Source organism: Lissotriton helveticus, chromosome 4_2, assembly GCF_964261635.1.
Source record: "Lissotriton helveticus chromosome 4_2, aLisHel1.1, whole genome shotgun sequence".
NCBI classification, from domain to species: Eukaryota; Metazoa; Chordata; class Amphibia; order Caudata; family Salamandridae; genus Lissotriton; species Lissotriton helveticus.
In genome coordinates this window covers 43012385-43035818 of record NC_136064.1, presented here as the reverse complement: position 1 = coordinate 43035818, position 23434 = coordinate 43012385, and positions in this window count along the sequence as shown.

The following is a 23434-nucleotide window of genomic DNA, read 5'->3' as shown; positions in this document are numbered from 1 at the left end:
CCAGCCCACATGCAAACATGAGTAGCTGGGAGAGAAACACGAACCCATCGCCACGCCGCGAAGTTGTTGATATATCTGACCCTGGAACTTAAAAAAGTTTGTAGTTAAGCAGATATTTAACATTTCCATCAACATAATGTTATGCTCACGAAAACAAATGTCTCTTCTGTCCAAAACATATTTACATGCTTGCATGCCATGTTGATGGTGTATCGACGTATACAACGATTCGATATCCATTACCAAAAATAGTAAATTCGCATTCCATTCCACTTCCATGAGTTTAGTTAGAAAATCCGTGGTGTCTTTAACAAAGGATGGAAGATTCTGCATATATGTCTGCAGAAAAAAGTCTATATATTTAGAGAGATTTTCATTGCTGCTTCCAATAGCAGCTATGATAGGACGACCTGGAGTAGGTGTAACTTGTTTGTGAATTTTCGGTAGAAAATACAATACCGGTGTAATGGGATGATCTTTTACCAGAAAATTACATTCGTCTTTAGTGAGTAAACCTTTTCGCTTCCATGTGTGGATTTGTTTGCGTGTAGACTCATTGCATTTGTTCATCGCAAACTGGGAAGTTAAATGATAACAAGAGGAATCATTAAGGTGTCTCTGGGCTTCAGTAATGTAGTCCTTAGTCGACCATAGCACAGTATTTCCTCCCTTGTCAGCATTTTTAATTATAATCTCTTTGTTCTTTTGCAGTTTACTCACCAGTCTATGGTATTGCTTGTCATTGTATTCAGATTGATTCTTATGGCTCAGAATATTCCTGTTAAGTGCTTTCAATTCAACAATCACTCTGTCACTAAAAACATCCACCGCATCACGGGGCATGATTGGTAGAAATGTAGATTTTGGACGAAAAGGAGTGTTTGCTGAGCAGCTTGTCGCAATACTTTGACTCACAGTAGGAGTAAGTTGTGAATCATTCTCAAAAGCTAGATCCAACAAGTTTCTGCATCTTGAACTTTCAATCCCGGTGTCATCATATTAACTTCGGATGTAGACTCAGTTTGATTCCTTTTGGCTTCGAGTCTAAAATATTTTATGAGTTTAATCTTACGGATAAACTTATAAATGTCAATCCTAGTTTGGTTATATGAAAACCTGTTCGGTGGACAATATGACAACCCCAGAGAGAGCAGTTGCTGTTCTTTTGTAGTCAATGGAAAATCAGTAAGATTGATGACAGTATTCTCTACCGTGGTCGTTACCTTCTCCAATTCTTTTTTGCTTTTCCACGTGTGGTATTTGCGTTTAAAGAGGACCCTCCTTGCGTGCCTGCGCTGGCTGTTTGATAGCCTGGTTTGCTCTGAGGTTGCCGGGAGCGCAGGGAATAACGCCGGTCCTCGCTCACAAAATTAAGTTCATCTACTAATGTGAAGTTTTCACAGTTAGCCAGACCCTCTGCTGGACTAGCTTGTGTAACGTCGTCTTCACTGCCGGATGTGAGCGAGTTCAACGAGAGGTTGTCGCTACTATCAGATGGTAACGTACTGGCAGAGCTTGATGGTTGATTGGCTTGAGCGATGCCTGCATTAGCCACTGCTTTTCGTTTTAAATTGTCATATTTTCTCGAGAATTTAAAAATTCTCCCTGTGGCATAATCGTTTTTATCTCTGGCCAATTTTGTGATTTTACGCTCAATGATGGTTTCTTCCAATTTTTTTATCCTTGTATCGATCTCTGCCTTGGTTTTGGTAATTAGATCGGTCTCTCCTGATGCTTCCAATAGACCATTCACTCGGTCGATTTCGAGTAGCAGTTTATTTCGATCAGATTCAGCATACTTAATCAAAATGTGCACACTATTCATTGAGTATTTTAAATTATTTTCCGCCCATTCTTGAAGCATCTGGGGGTCCGGATCCTCATAAGTAGGGACAATAAGTACTCTTAAACCCCGCGGTATTCTATTAGCATCCCTATACTTCTCAAGGGATTTCTTCTCCCACCATTTGGAAATTTCACCACGGAGGAGTTTTTCCAATGTTTTAAGTAGACTTTTCACATTGCTGTCAGCCGAGCCTGGTGCCTCGTTTGTTCGTGTAGGGGCAATAACAGGGAGACTGTCAAAGCGTGCCTCAGCTGTAGCTTCTCTGTTTCTTAGCGCGTCACTTGAAATCATAGTCTTGTGTCTAAAATACACATACGTCTGACTCGGATGGAAAATAATAATCCGGAACCCTGTATTTTAGTGAGGAGGCAGACTGCTGGTAAGAGTAAGAGGTAATCCCCACACCTACTACTGCGTGAGTAATGACACTGCCCGGAAGAAGCAGAGGAGAAAAGAAGAAACCTTACCGGAATCGGTGTCGGGTTGTCCTCCAGTCAGCCGACCGGCGGAACGAGCCTTCCACAACGCCTGAAAGGTCAGCAACTTCCTCACTCGCAACGCGTGGCAGCTGATGCAAGATTTCAACGCGTAGATAGGGGGCACAGCAAAGGCAGAATCCAACGATTCAAAAAACGGAGAGGCGATGCAACACCTCGGAAGCAGCGCCGACACTGTGCCTCACAAGCCGGGGAGGGTCCAGAAACCGGGAGCAGCCAATCCCGGGAGAATTGAATGAAAAAAGCAGTCCAGATTCCGAATAGATGTCGGAATCAGCGGTCGGGACCTCAAAATGCCTCGCAATCAGCAGTCAATCCAGCCTCAAGGAAATAAATCCACCAGTGGAAACAGGGAAGACGTAATTTTATTTAGGGTGACGCGTTTCACTCTACAAGAGAGCTTGTTCACACAGAGCGCCAGAAACAAAAAAAGGTTTATATAGTAAGCATAAACAAAGGACTCAAATGAAAAACACCAATACTACACGCCTTCTCAAAGTAATGGGCATAAAGAATGGACTACAAAAGAAAATGTGATAGGGAAACAAAGTAACAAGGAACATATCCAGTGAAATACTGAAAGGCTCTTGGTCACAAATATTTACACGATGTTAAACATACTAGAATGTAGCAAATAGTGATATTGTATACACAGGAGTTATTTACAAAGAGAAAAACAAAGGTTACAGGAACATTATAGTTAGGCTCAGAATTCACTCCTACAAAACCAGTGAAATTCAGCAGTTATAGTTACCTGAGCTAACTATAACTTACACCCCCAAAATGCACTGCTTATGACCTCACATATTACATCACTCTTGACATGGTCAATAACATCATTGTTGACATCTCAAATGACATCGCTGATGACATTGTCCAGTGATTGTGAGTGTTTTCTAAAATGTTATGACTTTTTTAAACATATATATTAAGGTACTACAAAAGTTAAATTAGTATACTTTGTGTGCCACTAATGAGTGATACTATTTCTAACATATATTATGTGAGTGGCTTTGTAACTGGTTGTATCTGTGTGTGAGTGGGTGTATAAGTGGCTATATGGGTGAGTGAGTGAGTGTGAGTGGCTGTGTGGGTGGGTGAGTGGCTGTGTGAGTGGCTCAATGTGTGGGTGAGTGGGTTTCTGAGTGTCTGAGTGGGTCTGTGAGTGGGAGTGGGAGTGGTTGAATCAGTGACTAAGTGCCTATGTTAGTGGCTGTATAGTTGGGCGAGTGGCTATATGGGTGAGTTAGTGGGTTTATGAGTGACTATATGGGTGGGTGTTTGGTTAAGTCAGTTGCTGTGTAAGAGGCTGTATTGGAGAGTGCTGTCTGTATGGGTGAGTGACTGGGTGTGTAAGTGGTTGTATGGATGTGTAAATGGGTATGTAAGTGGTTGTGTGGGTATGTGAGCTGGTGTATGAGTTGTATGGCAATGTTCGGAAGTTGTATGGGGGAGTTGATAGCTGTGTAAGTGGTTGTATATTTGAATAAGTAGGTGTGTGAGTAGCTGTACAGGTGAGTCAGTGGCTGCTTGCGTGTCTGCATAGGTGAGTGAGTGGGTGTGTGAGTGGACCTTTGGTTGATTGAGTGTTTGTGAGTTATTTTATGGTTCTGTGAAAGGGTATGTGAGTGGTTGTATACATGTGTGAGTGGGTGTATAAGCTATTGCATGTGGGTATGAGTGGTTGTATGAGTGGTACTGTGGTTGATGTCATAAGTGATGCAATCAGTGATGTCATTTGAGATGTCATAAGTGATGTAACATGTGAGTATATCAGGAATGCATTGCAGGGGCATAAATTAGATTTAGCTCAGGTAACCATACCTGCTGAATTTCACTGGGTATGTATGAATGAAATCTGAACCTAACTATAAACTACCTGTAACCTTTGATTTTTTCCAGTGAATTTCTAAGATTTTTTTAAATTCTATTTCCTAGTTATACATCCCTGTAATCTTTGTTTTTTTAATGATTTCTTACGTTTTTTAATGTTATTTCCTAACTATAACATCCCCATAATCTTTGTTTTTTTTTACGAATTTCAAAGTTTTTCTTATTTTATTCCCTTGCTGTAACCTGTATCTTTTGGTGAGTGGGTGGCTGTATGGGTCTATGAGTGAGTGTGTGAGTGGCTATATGGGTCTATGAGGGAGTATGAAAATGCCTGAGTGAGTCTGTGAGGGGATGCATGAGTGTCTGATTGGGTCTGTAAGTGGGTGCATGAGTGTCTGAGTGGGTCTATGAGTGGGGACATGAGTCTCTGAATGGGTTTGTAAGTGGGTGCATAAGTGTCTGAGTGGGTATGTAAGTGGCTGCATGAGTGTCTGGGTGTGTGAGTGACTGGGTATGTGAGTGGGTGTGTGAGTCTAGAAGTTGGTCTCTGAGTCGGTGCATATGTGTCTGGGTCTGTGTGTGGGTGCATGAGTTTCTGTGTGAGTCGGTGCATGAGTGTCTGGGAGCCTCTTGGAGTGAGTGCATGAGTGCTTGAGTTGGTCTGTAAGTGGGTGTGATGTGGTTTTGTCCTGCAACCTCATGTCACCATAGTTAATTTTAATAAATAGGGAACCCTGGCTGATATTACCAGTAATTGGGTTCCCTTCAGTGAGCAGGTATTTGTCCCAGGGGTCATTCCCTCCAGTTTCACCCCTGAGGCCTGTGGATCCCCGACTCTAAGCATTCCCATGGAGCCTAATTCAATTCAAGGGCCACTGTCCCTCAGTCCAAGTGTGGTCCAGTCATGGGGCTCAGAGCTCATTCCTTGCCCTAATGAGTCCCCTCATATAGCCATTTAGACACCAACCCCCTCACCAATACTGTCACTATACATCCACTTACCCACCCATAGGGCCACCCATGGAGCCACTCACACTGCCACTCACTCGCCCATACAGCCACTGACACACCCACTGACACATTAATACTGCCATTCACACAGTATCTTACGATCCAAACAGCTACTCACACAAGGGAGTAGCCGGAAAAATAAAATACCGCCCCCCCACTTGGAACTAAAGATCTGATGGCAACAAGCAAGTGAGGCAAGCGAACCTCAACCTCTCTACAAGATTCCCTTTTTCACTTCCATTCAATGATCCATCCATTCATTCTGTCACGCTTCTACCTACCCGTTGATATTCACCATTTCATCTTCACATTCAGTCATCCGTTCATTTAATCTTTCACCATTCCATCCATCCATTGGCCATTTCATCCGTCCATCCGTTCACACATTCATTATCTATACATGCATCCATCCATACATTTACCCATACAGCCAGCCTTTGATTTAGCCCTCCATCAACAAAGCCTTACATCCATCAATTGATCCTTGTGTCTATCCATTCAGCTAAGCATCTCAGATTTGCATGTACTTTGCCATCCATATTATCAAATTTACATTTTCCATGTCATCAATCCATCAACGCATCTCCTTACATTTTCATTTACTCTACCATCCTTCTATCCATCAACCCACCCACCCATCCAGCCATCATCTCAGATTTCCATTTTTGCTGCTTTCCATTCACCCTCTGATCCATCCACCCTGACTGATCTTCTTTTACTCTGCCATCCTCTCATCTAATCATCCATCCATTCAATATCTCATATTTCTAACTACTGTGCCGTACTTTCATCCCTCCATCCATCTCTCCATCCATTCCCCCATCCATCCAGCCTCTCAGATTTCCATTCGCTTTGCCATCTCTCCATCCATCCCTCCTCTCAGATTTCAATTTACTTTGCCACCCACCCATCCTCAGATTTCCATTTACTCTGCCATCCATCATTTGAGTTTTCCATTCGCTTTACCATCTTTTCACCGACTCACCATTCTATTTGACTTCAATTTATTATGCCATCTTTTCACCCAACCACTCATCCATCCCCTCAAATTTCATCTATCCTCTCAGATTTCAATTTACTTTGCCACCTATCCATCCTTTGAGTTTTCCATTCACTCTACCATTCTTTCACCCACTTCCAGCAGAAACGGCCGCTCCTCACGCTGCTCCTCGTATCTAACTGGTATCGTAGCGCTATACAGCCATACCGCTGCCTGCCAGCTCGCCTCACCACCGCTATTGCCATTACCAGAGATCGTATAATATTTTGTTAAGTAGCGTTAGGTTACCTGACTGTTTGCATTAGCGCTAAGCGTAATCATTTGGAAACGCGAGACTGCCAAAGTGCACTGTAAGCCTGTTCTCAATTGTGCTGTGCTGCTTAAAGTTTTTAATTCTGCCTGATTGTGCCGCTGCCACTGCCATTAGCATCGCGCCATTTGTGATTGTGCCCCTATCCTGTAGCGAGTTTGGCTCGCTGCCATTTTGTCTTAGTTGTTGTTTGTGCCTCCCTACCCGGATCTCCGCCCCGCTCCCGCCTCCCAGCTGACCCTCCCTCGCCCCTCCCCCTTCCACTATCCACATATGACAGATGGTTATGCGCGCAGCGGTCACGCGCAGCGGTCGCGCCCCATGGGCGCCGAAGGTGCGCCAAAGGTAAGCCCGTCTACGCCCGTCCGCGCCTGGACCGTGCCCAGGGCCAGATCCCCTGGCCCCCGCAAACCCCTCTCCACCCGCATAACGTACGACGCCGCTTCCCTCCTTGCCCTCAACCCCGGTCGCACACCACTATGCTGCAAAGCTACCCCAGGACTCACCCATGGACCATTCGCCTGCCACTCCTGCAAGTTCACCTGCATCAGGAACTACACCAAATCCACTTCCCCCAAACTCTACTCCGACCCTAACCACCTGAAGTGCATCTTGCTGAACACCCGCTCGGTCCACAAACACGCCACTGAACTTTGGGACCTACTTGACACGGCATCTCCGGACATCGCCTTCCTTACAGAAACCTGGATGAACACCTCATCAGCGCCCGACATCGCCATAGCCATCCCGGACGCTTACAAGATCATCCGAAAAGACCGCACCAACCAAACAGGAGGAGGCATCGCCATCGTCCATAAGAACACCATCCGAATCACGACCAGCTCCGACGATAACCTCGCTACCGCCGAACACCACCACTTCCAGATCCACACCGACCCCAGGACCACACTTAGAGGCACCCTCATCTATAGACCACCAGGAACCTGTGGAAAAGTAAATTTTGCCATGTTCTGTGTCACTACGTGTCATCCATCATATGTTATGTGTGCATGATTAATATGCATATGTATTCCCTATGTTCCATTAATGACGCAATTACAGTTGTGTCCACCTCTAGTATGCCAGTTTCCAGTCCTCGTGAATACTACGAATATCAGGCCTATGTAAAGCTACGTTGCCACGTTTCCCAGTGTGCACGTTATTTCATTATAAAGTCCCCGTTTCTAGGCCTCAAAAGGGCCTGGACACCAGATTCAGCTCCTGTCTCCTGAAACCTCGCTGAGGAGCGATACAGCCCCCACCTGTATCCTCGACCCTTCACTTACTTCCTGCCACGCAGTGCCCGGTTCAGCCTGGCTCTGCCTCTGAGTCTGCCAAAAGTATGTTATAGTTCCTGTTATCAGTTCAGTCCTCCTTCTCTGCATTCCTAAGCTACTGAACTGCATCAATAGTTTCCGTCATTGTCTAGCCTTTTCGGCTCCATGTAAGAGAAATACTGTATTAATGGTCATTTAATATTCTTCATCACGCACTACATGTAGAATAATGCATGGTCCAGTCTTAGTGTCTGTTAGCCTTTCCCCTCCTGACTTCTAGTTTATATCAACATGTTCTCTAAACATTAGATACTAGATACTGTTTAGGTACATGTCGCCCTGACTCTCCAGACTTCAGTCTCTGCTCCTAGCACAGAGTTCATAGCCCCAGCTTCTCCCAGTAACACGTCATTGCAAGTTTGCGCGCACCACTAGGTTAGAGGTCCCGGCTCCTTAGGTAGCCCCCTCCATGGTTTCCGCCCCATTCATGACATATTCTGTTACGTTTGCATCACATGTCTATGTATACGCCCTGTTACACCTCTTTTTCCCCTTATCTTTCGCGACTGCTACGCGTCATGCCTTCTGCTCCACCCACTGCTACGCCTATTGCAATGTAATGCTATGTGTTTGCGTTATGTATATATGCTCATGTATTGTTATTAAAAGTTATTCCATTCCCTTCCTGCCCTTGTCCCGATCCTGACACCAGCAGCGCTGCTGGGCCCAGTCATCCTATTCCTATGCAGGTTGTCCTGTTCCTGTCCTTTATGCTGTAATAAACCTGCAAACTCCTACTACCTCGAATCTTGACTCTTATTTTATTGAGCTATCTGTTATTCATTTATATATTCAAAAATAGGGTATTATTTATTTATTTACCACATAATGGCGCCCGAACAGGGACCTGCCCTTTCCCCACGCGCCGGTGAAGCCACGCCGACCCCCTGACCCTCTGCAGCCGTGACGGAACCATACCGTGCACCGGCAGATATTTCTGCTCCAAGTATCCCTCAGGCCCACGGAGGAGACGGAGGAGGCGGTCCAGCATCCAGACGAGGCGGTGGAGGAACGCGGCGAGTCCCGACCAGAGCCCAAGCCAAGAGTCCAAGGTCCGAGGTATCCGGAGGTCCACCCGTAACTGAAGTCCGAAGTTCGTCGTCCGTCGTCGAAGCAGTCCAGTCCAGTCCGAGGCTTTCCGTTCTTGCTGCCCGGTGAGTACCATTACTGGGGTAGTATCTAGACAGGGTCAATTTAATTGACTCTGGTCCGTGGGTTGGTGGTACCCAGTCCCACAAACGAAGTGTCCACTTCGGTGGATGCGGGTCCTGACGTGTCTCTTTATGAGACCGGTAAGTTTCGTACTGTTTCAGCAGTGCATCTAGTTTCTGTTCTAGTCAGTTCAGTTCTCGAGAAAATTCATGCATTCTGTTTTTCTGAGTCCGTATTCCAGGTAGTATTCTGTTCGAACTGTTATTTCTAAATGTTTTTCATGTATTTTAATGTCGTGGTATGAATGAGGAATAAGTATCGTGTTCATTGTGTATTGTATTGTGTCTAGATTACAGTCCAGTCATGCCACTCTTTTCTAAGTTACGTCAGTTAAAAACTAGAAAGGGTCTGCTGGAAGCAGCAGTTCCAGTTCCGCCTAGGGACAGTCCAGGTCATTTTATGTATCAGAAACATGGCATAAGCGCCATTTTGTATCTAGATTTATGGGTAGAGTATACCAAACAGTTAGAAGAAAAGTATAGATGGCCCGTATCGGGTACATGGGATGCCGAGTGCATCATGAGAGTAGAAGAGGCATTATGGAAAAAGAAAGCCAGACAATCACAGAAAGATGCCATCGAGTTATGGCGTAAAGAAGCTCATAAAAGAACCGAAAAAGAAATCAGAAAGTCAGAATTAAGTAGAGAATCCTTAGAACGAGCACAAGAAAAAGAACTAATCGAGATAGGTGAAAAAGTCAAAGCCGAACAGTCAGACAGACAGAGGCATGCCCTTATTAGGGGTATGTACCCTCTTCTTGCCGAGGGCTTGCCAAAAGCGACCCCAGAGGCATCCAGTAATTTCCCGCCACCATTAGTTCCGATCAAGTTACGTCACAAACCGACCGCAGCAGATATTTTTATCTCGTCCTATTTGGACGACACAGTCCCGGAATATGCAAATCCTGTTCCTGCTCCGCCAGTCCCTGTAAATCAGGTAATTCCTGCTCCTCCAGACACCGGGGCACCCTTTGCAGTACCCCCGGTCCAGCCCGCCATACAAGTCCAGCCCGCATTTCCCACCCTGCCAGGACGAAAAGCATCAGTTGATGATTCTAGTTTAGGGGCCGCAGGAGGAGGTCCTCCTCAAACCCCGCCGCCACATAAACGTTTAACGACAGCCGAATTACATATGCAAGCGTCACAACGTACGCCCAGACTGTCTGTTGCAGAAATAAGAAAATCCCTTGCCGAATGCTGCTATGATCCAGTCCCAGGCGAAAATGATATGGTTTTATATTCATTACGCGTAAGAAATGTGGCCGAGTATCTAGTCACCCTACCAGATATGAAGGAAGATCTAGACAGAATATATCGTTTCATCCGTACAGGGGATGATCCAGAAAGTATTAGTGATGTCATGTCCCAAAGGAAAGCTGAAACCCAGCTCATGATATTAAAGTTTCTGATTAATTGTCTAATAAGAGAACAAGATTACCCGTCCAAAAATCAGGCCGAAATGAAAGCCCTGATGAAGTGGAGTAATAGTATAGCCGAGGGTAAGCACAAGACTATCAGTGCTATGGAGAGTATGTACAAGAAAATCCGTAAAGAAATAATAAAGTTACACGAACAACGTAAAGCAGCACAAGTAAGCGAGAAAGAAAGTAACTCTGATACTGAAGAGGTAGAGGACGAGAATCCCGCCAGAATAGCGTATGTAGGAAAACCCAGATTTCCAGATCGCCATTTACGTCCAGAACCCAAGTCCACATTCCCTAATACTCCCAAGTCTACTTTCCATCATCCAGCACCAGAACAAGGTTCTCTAGAACAAGTATTTCAAGCTACCGATCACATTCTGAAATCACGAATCGGTTACAGTGAGTTAAGTACTATGCATGAACAAGAAATAGTCCGATCAGCAGTCCGATGGATTACTGATTCTACCACTTTTCCAGATGAAATAGTGGCACAAATGTTTCTGAAACTGCCCCCAGCCGAGCAACGACTGGTGGGTATGTATATGATTCAGCACCTCATTACTCTGTATGAGGGTCAACATTCTGATCCAGGTCCGTTACACGATATCCTGAACGAGTTACTCCAGTATAGATGGAAAGGTCTAGGTACCGATTTAATTAGTGTCATTCTAGAACAGCGCCACAAATATAGAACGTTTCTGAACCCGCATTTCGTTCATGTCTCACCCCCAGAAAGTAAACCCTTTTACATAGACAGACAGAATCCGTTACGAGAAGTCCACCCAGTTAGAGGAACGGGTGGCGAAATGCAACGAGTGTTTGTATACACTCCAATCACGAAGATGGAACTTCTCGAGATGAAGAAATTAATTCCCTGTCATGACAAAGATCCAGCAGGGTTCCATAGAGAATTAAAAGACATGCTCCGTATGGGAGAATACACGTATCCAGATATAATTAAAATGTTAAAAGTTCTGCTGCCCGCAGGGGTGTATGAAAAGCTCAAGGAAAAAGACTGGGAGGTGGGAGAGAAAAAGATCGATTGGGCAGTTCTAGAAGCTGAAGATAAGATACGAGTACCAGGTACCGGTCTCGGAGATAAATGTAAAGAATTACCAGAATTATTAATACAAGTTTTACCCAGATTATTGACAACTAGAAAGGAAGACTGGGATGCAATCTCAGCCTGTAAACAGAAACAAGACGAAGATATTAGTGACTTTTATTCTAGATTTGAAAAATGTTTTAGCATCAACAGTGGCCTCAAGACGAGTAGTGAGTCATATCCTCACCTTTTTGTTACTAAATTAGTCGAGAATTCAAGTCCATCAATTAAAAATCAAGTTTTGAAAGTCGAAAGTACCTGGCAAGCTAATACCCCGTCCCAGATGTTACAAATGCTCCAATACCACCAGAATAGGATTAGAGAAGAACAAGAACACGAAAGAAAACGTATGAAAGACACGAAAATGAAAGTACTAGTTGCACAATCTGTTCCACAAGACAGTCAGAAGAGGGGTCCGAATCAAGCCAGTCATCCTGCAGCTCCCGTTAAAGGGAATTGCAATTATTGTAAACAGCCAGGCCATTTTATAAACGAGTGTGCAGTTCTGAAACACAACATAGCTACTGGTAAAACTAAAGAAAGACCACGTCCGCCTAGACAAGAACAAGTTTCACAGATTCCTCAGCCACAGAATGCACCACAGACAGTTACCGCACCGCAGCCTATTGCTGCAACACAGCACGTCACACAGCAAATGTACCAGTATGCACAGTCTGAGTATCCAGAGTACCAGCAGTATTCATGAAACAGCCTAGAGAGGGAGGTAGGCTTGCCTCTCATCGAGATACCTGTAGATCAAGAAGGTCCCTATGTTCACAGTCAAGTATTAGGGAAAGACAGAAAGTTTTTGATTGATACAGGGGCAAGTAGGACCACAATTAGTCACGCCGAAGTTCCAGGGGCTCCGCTCTCAGGCTCAAGAAATGTTTCCCTTGGATTTTCAGGAAAACCTATCGTAAATGAGATTTCAAAGCCAGTTACTCTAGAAGTAGGTCCATTGTCCCGCACTACTGATCTGTTACTTACTAAGTCATGTCCAGAAAATCTACTAGGCATTAAGACACTGAAAGAGTTAGGTGCAGTTATATGCTGTTCCCCAGAGGGAATACGATTGTTCCTACGTGACTTCAAGGGTCACTATGTATTACGAGATTTTGATTCAAGACTGTCTAATGTTCCACAGCATTTATGGGCACAAGGTCCAACTGATGTTGGTTATATGCAAATCACACCCTATCGTGTGACTCTCAAGCCAGGTGTAGTGTTACCACGAATTAGACAGTACAGATTGCCACCTGAGGCTGTAGCAGCCTTATCCAAAATTATTGACGAGCTCATGGCTCAAGGAGTAGTTGTAGAAACTGACTCCAATGTATGTAATTCTCCGATCATTCCAGTCATGAAACGTACTGATCCTAATGCACCCCCAGTATATCGATTAGTGATTGACCTACGAGAGCTTAATAAATGTATTGTTCCTCAGTATCCAGTTGTCCCAGATATCTCTTCCCTATTGACAGCCATTGATTCTGAAGCCACGTTCTTTACTGTAATCGACCTCAAGAACGCGTTTTTCAGTGTTCCTATTCATCCAGACAGCCAGTTCCTTTTCGGATTTTGTTTAAATGGAAGGAGCTATATGTTTACACGCGCTCCTCAAGGTTTCACAGAAAGTCCTAGTATTTACAGTCAAGCACTCAAGAGACAACTAGACAACATTCACATGCCAACTGACACTGCCCTGCTCCAGTATGTCGATGATCTACTGATCACAGCCCGTTCTGAACGTGCTTGCGAGCGAGCATCCCTTACAGTCTTGTATTTTCTGGCCGAGATGGGGCACAAGGTGTCCCCTTCTAAGCTTCAATTCTGTGTCCAGCAAGTGGTATACTTAGGACACTTACTGTCCAAGAGGGGTAGGCAGTTGACACCAGACCGTATCCAGTTAATAGCGAGTCTTCCTCAGCCCAAGACCCAGAAGGAGGTACGTGCTTTTATCGGCCTTACTTCTTACTGCCGTCAATGGATTCCTCAGTATGCATTTCTAGCCAAGCCACTGATACAGTTAACGACACAGGAGGCAGCCGTATCGACTGTCCTCCCTTGGACATCTGAACATACACTTAGTTTCAATGAGTTAAAGAAAGCCCTATGCCAAGCTCCAGTTCTAGCGACACCGAACTACAGTAAGCCTTTTACACTTTTCGTCACCAAACGCGAAGGTACAGCATTATCTGTTCTCACACAAGATCAAGCAGGACAACACAAGCCGTGTGCTTATTTTTCGAGCACATTAGATCCTGTAGCCCAGGCTCTGCCTGCGTGCCTCAAGTCAGTTGCAGCCACAGCACTAGCTATCAGACAAAGTGATTCCATAGTATTAGGACATTTCTTGACAGTACAAGTTCCACACTCCGTGGAAGTTCTTTTAAACCGAACACAGACTCAGCACTTGACAATTGCACGTTTAACAGGTTATGAACTGACACTGTTCCAGCCACACATAGAAATCAGACGCTGCAACATTTTAAACCCTGCTACATTGTTACCATCAGTTACTCCGAATTCTGCCACACATGACTGTGTGGAAGTAGTTAACATTACGACAAAGCCAAGACAAGATCTGACAGATATTCCATTACTAGATCCCGACCTGACACTTTATGTGGATGGTTCATGTATGAGAACAAGTACAGGAGAACTAGTCGCCGCGTATGCAGTGACTACTGACACTGAAGTTATTGAAACACACCGTATTGACACCCTGTCCGCTCAAGCAGCAGAGCTAGTTGCTCTGACACAAGCCTGTATACACGCCAAGAACTTGAAAGTTAATGTTTACACAGATTCACGCTACGCATTTGGAGTTGTACACGACTTCGGAGTGCTCTGGCAGGAGAGAGGTTTCATGACTTCTCATGGAACCAAGATTCAGCATGGTCTCCTTATTCAAGCTCTGTTAGATGCCATACACTTACCGACATCCATTGCTATCATGAAGTGCAAAGCACATACGAAAGTTACTGACATTATTTCTCAAGGTAACGATCTAGCAGATCGCACAGCCAAGCTTACAGCACAGACTCCAGACATTCCAGTTAATCAGACACATACTCCAGATCCGACTACATGCATGACAGTTAAGGACCCTACGCAAGATGTCATAGACATACAGTTACATGCTACTCCCGAAGAGATTAAGAAATGGTCCGAACAAGGAGGGGTCCAGACAGATCAAGGATGGTTAACGAAGGGTAGAGCCACATGGTTTCTCCCCGACTCTATGGTTCAAGTCATTATTAATACCGCACATAGTCCAGCACATTTAGGAGAAAAAGCCATGTTAGACAGTATCCAGAACATTTGGTTCAACAAGCATTTACGAGCCGCAGCCAAGCAGAAAGTCCGTACCTGTATGATATGTTGTCAGTTTAATCCAGGTAAAAGTGTCCCGGTGGAACAAGGTGGATTCCAGCCTCCTGACCACCCTTTTGAAGTCCTCCAGATGGATTATATTCAGATGGAGCGATGTCGAGGTTTCAAGTATGTCCTTGTAGTTGTATGCGCTTTGTCCAGGTGGACAGAAGCATATCCAGTCCCAGATTACACAGCCGCGACCACTGCTAAGCAGCTGGTTCGTGAGTTCTTCCCCCGTTATGGACTCCCTAGAGTCGTATATTCTGACAACGGCCAGCCATTCTCATCTGAACTCATGAAGCATGTTTCCCTTCTGTTAGGGTACCAGTGGAAGTTCCATTGTGTACGCCATCCTGAAGCAGCCGGTCTCGTAGAGAGACATAATCAGACTCTGAAAATCCGAATCGCCAAAGTATGCAAAGAAAAAGGTGTGGACTGGCTAGTAGCTCTGCCAGTCGCTTTGTTTTATATGCGCATGGTCGCACATTCCAGATCAGGTCTGTCCCCGTATGAGGTCGTTTTCGGCCGTCCCCCTAACATGTGGGGTACTCCTAGACCCCGAAGTATTACCGATGTTTCATGTAATATGCTGACAGATTACCTAGCTTCCTTGATGTCTGCCCTCAACTCATGTCGTTCACAGGTGGCCGCCGCATTTCCAGACAATACCGAGGTGGCACCGCATGAAATCGTTCCAGGATCCATGGTGATGGTGAGGAATTTTGACAGATCAAGTCCGCTGGAGCCTCGCTGGAAAGAGCCCCGACAGGTCCTCCTCACCACCCGTACAGCCGTGAAGTTGGAAGGTCGCAAAGGCTGGGTGCACCTTTCTCATATAAAACAATTTAATGGATTGAAACCCGTCTTAAAGAACATTTCCCAGGATTTGAAGGATTGCCAAAATATTGTTCTCAAGGACTGTCCCGCAAAAGACATTGCTACAAACCCTCCCCTGTTAGAGAAAACTCCGCAACAGGAGTACAAGCTAAAACTCCGGTCTAGTAAAATAAGTCAGTCAGTTTGATTGTATAAGTCATCCCCTAGGTGAAACGGTTAGACTGTTTCTGACATGTATAAAATAGACCCCCATAGTGAGAGAGTTAGTCAAAACTCAATCCGATGTATCATTTTTCTAAGTTTCATTTTATTTCTCAGCATTATGAATTCCTGCACCAGTTATGCATTTTTCTTGTATTTCCCAGTTCTTCATGTAAATAAGTCTGCTAATGCTACTGTAGAGCACATGTTTAGTGATCTGCCTCCTCATGAACTCTCTTACCGCCTCGCTATGCGAAATAACTCATTCATCCGCATGTTACATTACTCACACCAGACCAGCAATGCCACTAATTGTTGGGTGTGTGGTCGACTCCCCCCTTTCCAGACGTCGAAGGGAGTTCTGCCACTTTTTCCTTATCCGTTTTCACATAATGGTTCGTGTGGAGCATGGTCCACGTTAACGTCATCCTCAACAGATATGTCTTTTCTTAACAGTACATGTTTTCCAGACAAGCAAGGTCTCCCCCACAGAACGGGTTTAGATCTAGAAAATGAAGTGTATAACTTAGGTAATTATTCGTCGAATTTCATGGTCCTGAATGTCCAGTCTGATTCTACTCCAGACTTACCTGCTATTTCAGTACTACCAGTCAAAGGCGAATTATGTGTCCGAAATAATGGTTCCGTACATGTAGGACATAGTGATTGTACTACTATTGTCAAGTATAGTGACAGTGGGAAATCTATTTTCAAAGCTTCACGTCATTCTTATTTTATTTGTGGTCAAACTGCATATGTTCGTCTGCCCCTCGATTGGGAGGGAACCTGTTACATTGCCTTCCTACTGCCCCCTGTTTTTCTAGCCCCATCTGATTATCACAGGAATACACATCTAGTACACATTAGACATAGAAGGGAGTCCCCAATTGTCGATTATACTGAAACTACTCTAGAACAGTATACAGATTTCAATAGAGGTTTCTTTTTCTTTATAGGACCTATCCAGAATAGTAAGCTAATCCGTAGGTTAACAAGAACCCTCGAAGCTGTAGTAAATGAGACTGCCTCTGCTCTAGGTAATTTAACTGAAGAGCAATCTGCTATGAGATTTGTCGTTTTACAAAATCGTCTCGTCCTTGACGTCATATTGGCCGATAGGGGCGGGGCCTGTAGAGTCATCGGATCTAGTTGCTGCATTTTCATTCCAAATAACGCGCCGTCTGTTTATTCAGCTATAACCAGACTCCATAAAATTGCCCATCTGTTACACCAAGATCCAGGCACCTGGACATGGTCCGGTTGGTTCTGGAATATAATTTCCGCATGGGGATGGAAAGTCTTGTCCTTCCTAGGTATTGCAGTAGCGATCATATTCAGCTGCTGTCTCTGTATACAATGTGGCCCTGCGATTTGCGGCATTTGTGCTACTTCTTGTATTCCTAGTCCCAAACCCCGTTCTAGATCCCGTTCCAGGATAATTCGAGACGAGCAAATGATACTGTATGAAATAATAGATGGTATCATGAAAATTGATGTTTCCTGATGGAAACGTAGTGACAAGGAGGGAATGTGGAAAAGTAAATTTTGCCATGTTCTGTGTCACTACGTGTCATCCATCATATGTTATGTGTGCATGATTAATATGCATATGTATTCCCTATGTTCCATTAATGACGCAATTACAGTTGTGTCCACCTCTAGTATGCCAGTTTCCAGTCCTCGTGAATACTACGAATATCAGGCCTATGTAAAGCTACGTTGCCACGTTTCTCAGTGTGCACGTTATTTCATTATAAAGTCCCCGTTTCTAGGCCTCAAAAGGGCCTGGACACCAGATTCAGCTCCTGTCTCCTGAAACCTCGCTGAGGAGCGATACAGCCCCCACCTGTATCCTCGACCCTTCACTTACTTCCTGCCACGCAGTGCCCGGTTCAGCCTGGCTCTGCCTCTGAGTCTGCCAAAAGTATGTTATAGTTCCTGTTATCAGTTCAGTCCTCCTTCTCTGCATTCCTAAGCTACTGAACTGCATCAATAGTTTCCGTCATTGTCTAGCCTTTTCGGCTCCATGTAAGAGAAATACTGTATTAATGGTCATTTAATATTCTTCATCACGCACTACATGTAGAATAATGCATGGTCCAGTCTTAGTGTCTGTTAGCCTTTCCCCTCCTGACTTCTAGTTTATATCAACATGTTCTCTAAACATTAGATACTAGATACTGTTTAGGTACATGTCGCCCTGACTCTCCAGACTTCAGTCTCTGCTCCTAGCACAGAGTTCATAGCCCCAGCTTCTCCCAGTAACACGTCATTGCAAGTTTGCGCGCACCACTAGGTTAGAGGTCCCGGCTCCTTAGGTAGCCCCCTCCATGGTTTCCGCCCCATTCATGACATATTCTGTTACGTTTGCATCACATGTCTATGTATACGCCCTGTTACACCTCTTTTTCCCCTTATCTTTCGCGACTGCTACGCGTCATGCCTTCTGCTCCACCCACTGCTACGCCTATTGCAATGTAATGCTATGTGTTTGCGTTATGTATATATGCTCATGTATTGTTATTAAAAGTTATTCCATTCCCTTCCTGCCCTTGTCCCGATCCTGACACCAGCAGCGCTGCTGGGCCCTGTCATCCTATTCCTATGCAGGTTGTCCTGTTCCTGTCCTTTATGCTGTAATAAACCTGCAAACTCCTACTACCTCGAATCTTGACTCTTATTTTATTGAGCTATCTGTTATTCATTTATATATTCAAAAATAGGGTATTATTTATTTATTTACCACAAACCCGCACACAATTCAACGAATACATCACTGACTTCATCAGCCCACATGCCCTCAACTCCGAGAACTACATCCTACTGGGAGACCTCAACTTCCACCTGGTAAAGAAAAACGACAGCAACACCACCACCCTTCTGGACAACCTGGCCAATCTCGGGCTCAAACAACTTGTTGACACCCCCACCCACCTTGCCGGACACACGCTCGACCCCATCTTCACCTCCAGCAAGCACATCTCCTTCGACCACACCTCAGCTCTTCATTGGACGAACCACAGCTGCGTCCACTTCAACTACAAAAAGACCTTGACCCACAACCCCCCACAACCTGCTCCTCGAAGAAACTGGAACAAAATCACCGCCGAACAACTCTCCACATCGCTTAACCAAAACCCTCCTGCCATATCATCGGACCCAAAACAAGCTGCCACCAAACTCACACAATGGATTACCCACAGCGCTGACGCACTAGCACCCTTGAAAAACCACCAAATCAAACTAGGTAGCAAAAAAGCCCCCTGGTTCAACGATGACCTTAAGAAATCCAAGAAGTTATGTCGTACTCTCGAGAAAACCTGGAGAAAAAACCCAACCACCAACAACCTGACCACCCTCAAGGCCGCCACCCGCAAATACCACCAATTGATCCGATCCACCAAGAAATCAGCATTCAAAGACCGACTCCACAACAACGCCCACAACAGCAAGGAACTATTCAACATCGTCAAAGAATTTACCAACCCCACCGCTGGCACGAACGACATCACTCCCTCCCAAGACCTCTGCGACTCCTTATCCTCTTTCTTCCACAACAAAATCGCCGACATACATAACAGCTTTGAAAACCAGTCCGAAGAACAATTCTCTCCACCCACCCCCGAACCAATACAGAACTCTCACAACCTTCGCGCCTGGAACCCAATCACCACTGAAGACACCATCCGCCTGATGAACTCCATCCACTCAGGATCACCTACCGACCCATGTCCCCACTACATTTTGAACAAAGTAGACTCCATCATCGCACCCCATCTCCGCGATGTCATCAACTGCTCCTTCAACTCCGCTACCTTCCCAGAAAGCTGGAAACATGCCGAACTCAACGCCCTCCTGAAGAAACCCACAGCAGACCCCTCTGAACTTAAGAACTACCGCCCCATCTCACTCCTCCCGTTCCCTGCCAAAGTCATTGAGAAAGCCGTCAATAGTCAGCTCGCCGCTTTCCTTGAATCCAACAATTCCCTCGACACCTCACAGTCCGGATTCCGAGCCAAACACAGCACCGAAACCGCCCTCATCGCAGCTACAGATGACATCCGAACGCTACTGGACAACGGAGAAACAGTTGCCCTCATCCTACTTGACCTCTCCGCCGCATTCGACACAGTCTGTCACAGCACCCTCATACAACGCCTCAGCAACGTCGGAATACATGGAAAAGCATTGGACTGGATCATCTCGTTCCTCGCTGGGAGAACCCAGAGAGTCCGCCTTCCCCCATTCAAATCAGAGGCCACCGAAGTCATTTGCGGAGTACCACAAGGATCATCACTCAGTCCCACCCTCTTCAATGTCTACATGAGTCCCCTCGCCTCCATCGTGCGACAACACAACCTCAACATCATCTCCTACGCAGACAACACCCAGCTGATCCTCTCCCCGACCAAAGACCCAAACACCGCCAAAACCAATCTACACGAAGGAATGAAGAACAGCCGCTTAAAACTAAACTCGGACAAAACGGAAGTCCTCATCTTAGGATCATCCCCCTCTGCCTGGGACGACTCATGTTGGCCCCCGCCCCTGGGTACAGCACCTACACCTACAGACCAGGCACGTAACCTGGGCTTCATCCTAGATTCCTCCCTCTCTATGACCAAACAAGTCAACGCCGTCTCATCCTCATGCTTCAACGTACTTCGCATGCTCAAAAAAATCTTCCGATGGATCCCCACTGAAACAAGAAAAACAGTCACCCACGCACTGGTCACTAGCTGACTAGACTATGGGAACACCCTCTACGCCGGAACCACAGCCAAACTACAGAAAAAACTCCAACGCATCCAAAACGCCTCAGCCAGACTCATATTGGACATCCCCCGTCAAGCTCACATTACCGATCACCTAAAAGACCTCCACTGGCTCCCCGTCAACAAGAGAATAACGTCCCGTCTCCTCACCCACGCACACAAGGCCCTCCACAACCTAGGAGCCGAATACCTCAACACACGTCTGTCCTTCTACACACCCACCCGCCAACTACGATCATCCAATCAAGCCCTCGCCGCAATTCCGCGCATCCACAGATCCACCATGGGAGGAAGATCCTTCTCCTACTTAGCGGCCAAAACCTGGAACTCTCTCCCCACTCACCTCCGCCTTACACAGAACCACCTTTCCTTCAGAAAGCAGCTTAAAACCTGGCTATTTGATAAGTAATGCACAACCCTCCCCCAAGCGCCTTGAGACCCTCTGGGTGAGTAGTGCGCTATACAAATTCCTGAACTTGAACTTGAACTATCAATCCATCTCCTTAAATTTCCATTTACTCTGCCACTTTTTCACTTGACCACACATCCATCCTCTCAATTTCCCATTTACTCTGCCATCTTTCACCCATACCCATCCATCTATTGTCTCAGAGGACAAATCATTCAGCTATCCTTTCATTCACTCATCTATCCATCCTCTCACCCACTTAGCAATTCATCTTTTTACCCACTTATTCCCCATCTGTTCACTTTCTCATCCTTTCATCAACCCATCCATCCTTTTACCCACCTATTCCTTTACCTCTCCATCCATCCATCCTTTTACTCACCCATTCTTTTAATCACCCACCCATACACCCTTTCACCCACTCATCCTTTAATTCACCAATCCATCCATTCGCCCACCCTCACTTCACTACTCGTCCATCCATATTTTCATCCACTCATGCATCCACTCATTCATCCTTCCTTCCTTCCTTTTTCTATAAGCCCATCCTCCTAGTGTTAATTATCAGATTTTAGCTGCCAACTTGCAGATAAGAGGCCCATAAAACCCCCACCCCCGCTGAAGCTGCTAAAGCACGGGGTTCACAATGCCCTAGTGGAACAGTGTTTTGATACCATAGTGGACGATGTTAGAACTGTGTCTGAGTGTGGAGATGAAGGTACTCCCTTCAACCAGGTGCAACCAACTCTAGGTCCCAACAGTGGAACGGTGTCTTGATCCCACAATGGACGGTGTTAGAACTGCATCTGAGAGTGGAGATGAAGGTACTCTATTCGACCAGGTGCAACTAACTCTAGGTCCCAACAGTGGAATGGTGTCTTGATCCCACAATGGACGATATCCGATATTACCTCCTGCTTGCTTTTTACAGAACTCCCTCCATTGAAGTGCATCACACTCTGCGCTTCCGTAGTTAACTGTTGCACATGATTATTGGGCTTGGCTGATGACAGTTGCTGGACTACACCGCGGTACAGCAGGTTCGAACAGTGAAACAGGGTCTTGATTCTAGAGAAGTGTGGCTCAATGGTTAGAGCGGCAGACCCTGATGCAGAGGTCTGGCCCGGGACAAGGCTTTAACTCCCGCCTCGGCGGCTCTTGGACTCAATTTCCCCAGACCTGATAATTCTCGCCTCGGTGCCTAGTCTAATCATGGGTCCCACTCTGTGACTCTGGGCAATAGCTTGCTTAATCTCCACAACGGCCCCAGCAGCGCTTGGATGCCTGGCTTCACCTTGGGGGTGCCCAGGAGTGGACATTTCACAGGGAAGCCAGGATGGGTTCCACAGCGGTATGAATACAGCGCTACGAGGCCTCCGGGTAGAAGTGCGCTATATAAATACAATACATTTACATTTACATTTACATTGAGGATATCAGAAGTTAAAGTCTGTGATAATTTCTGTGTCCCCCCTCTGACCAGTGCAATCAACTCTAGTTCCCCAACAGTGGAACCGTGCCTTGATCCCATGAATGGACGATGTTAGAACTTCATGTGAGAGTGGAGATGTAGGTACTCCCTTCGACGAGGTGCCACCTACTCTAGGTCACAACAGTGGAAAGGTATCTTGATCCCACAATGTCCGATATTACTTGTTGCTTGGTTTTCATAGAACTCCCTCAATTGAGGTGCATCGGACTCTGTGCTTGCGTAGCTACCTTTTGCACATGATTATTGTACTTGGTTGACACCAGTCTGTGGAGTACACCGTGGTGCAGCAGGTCCGAACAGTGAGACGGGGTCTTGATTCTATGATTGAGGATGTCAGAAGTTCAAGTCTGTGATTATTTCTGTGTACCCCCTCCGATCTGGTGCAACCAACTCCATGCTTTCTAATTTAACGGTACGTGGCTGTGAGGCATTAATGAATAGCACCTCTGACCTACACTGCGGTCAGCAGGGCTCACAATTTAGATTGAGTGGTGATTGTTTAATTACAGAATCCAGTAGTCAAGTAACTAGTACGTCTATTGAAATATACACAATAGTCTTTTAGTATACTTGCTTGAAGAATTTTTTTTAGATGACTTGTAGGTTTACTACAATGACCAAATTCATCTTGCAAGTCCAAAGGAACACTGACTAGTCTACACTGTGGACAGCAGAAATCCATATTCAAATTGTTTTGATTTATTTATTGTTGAGTTTTCTGACATTCATGTTGTTTTATTTTGTGAAGAGGAAGTGAGAAAAAGTATT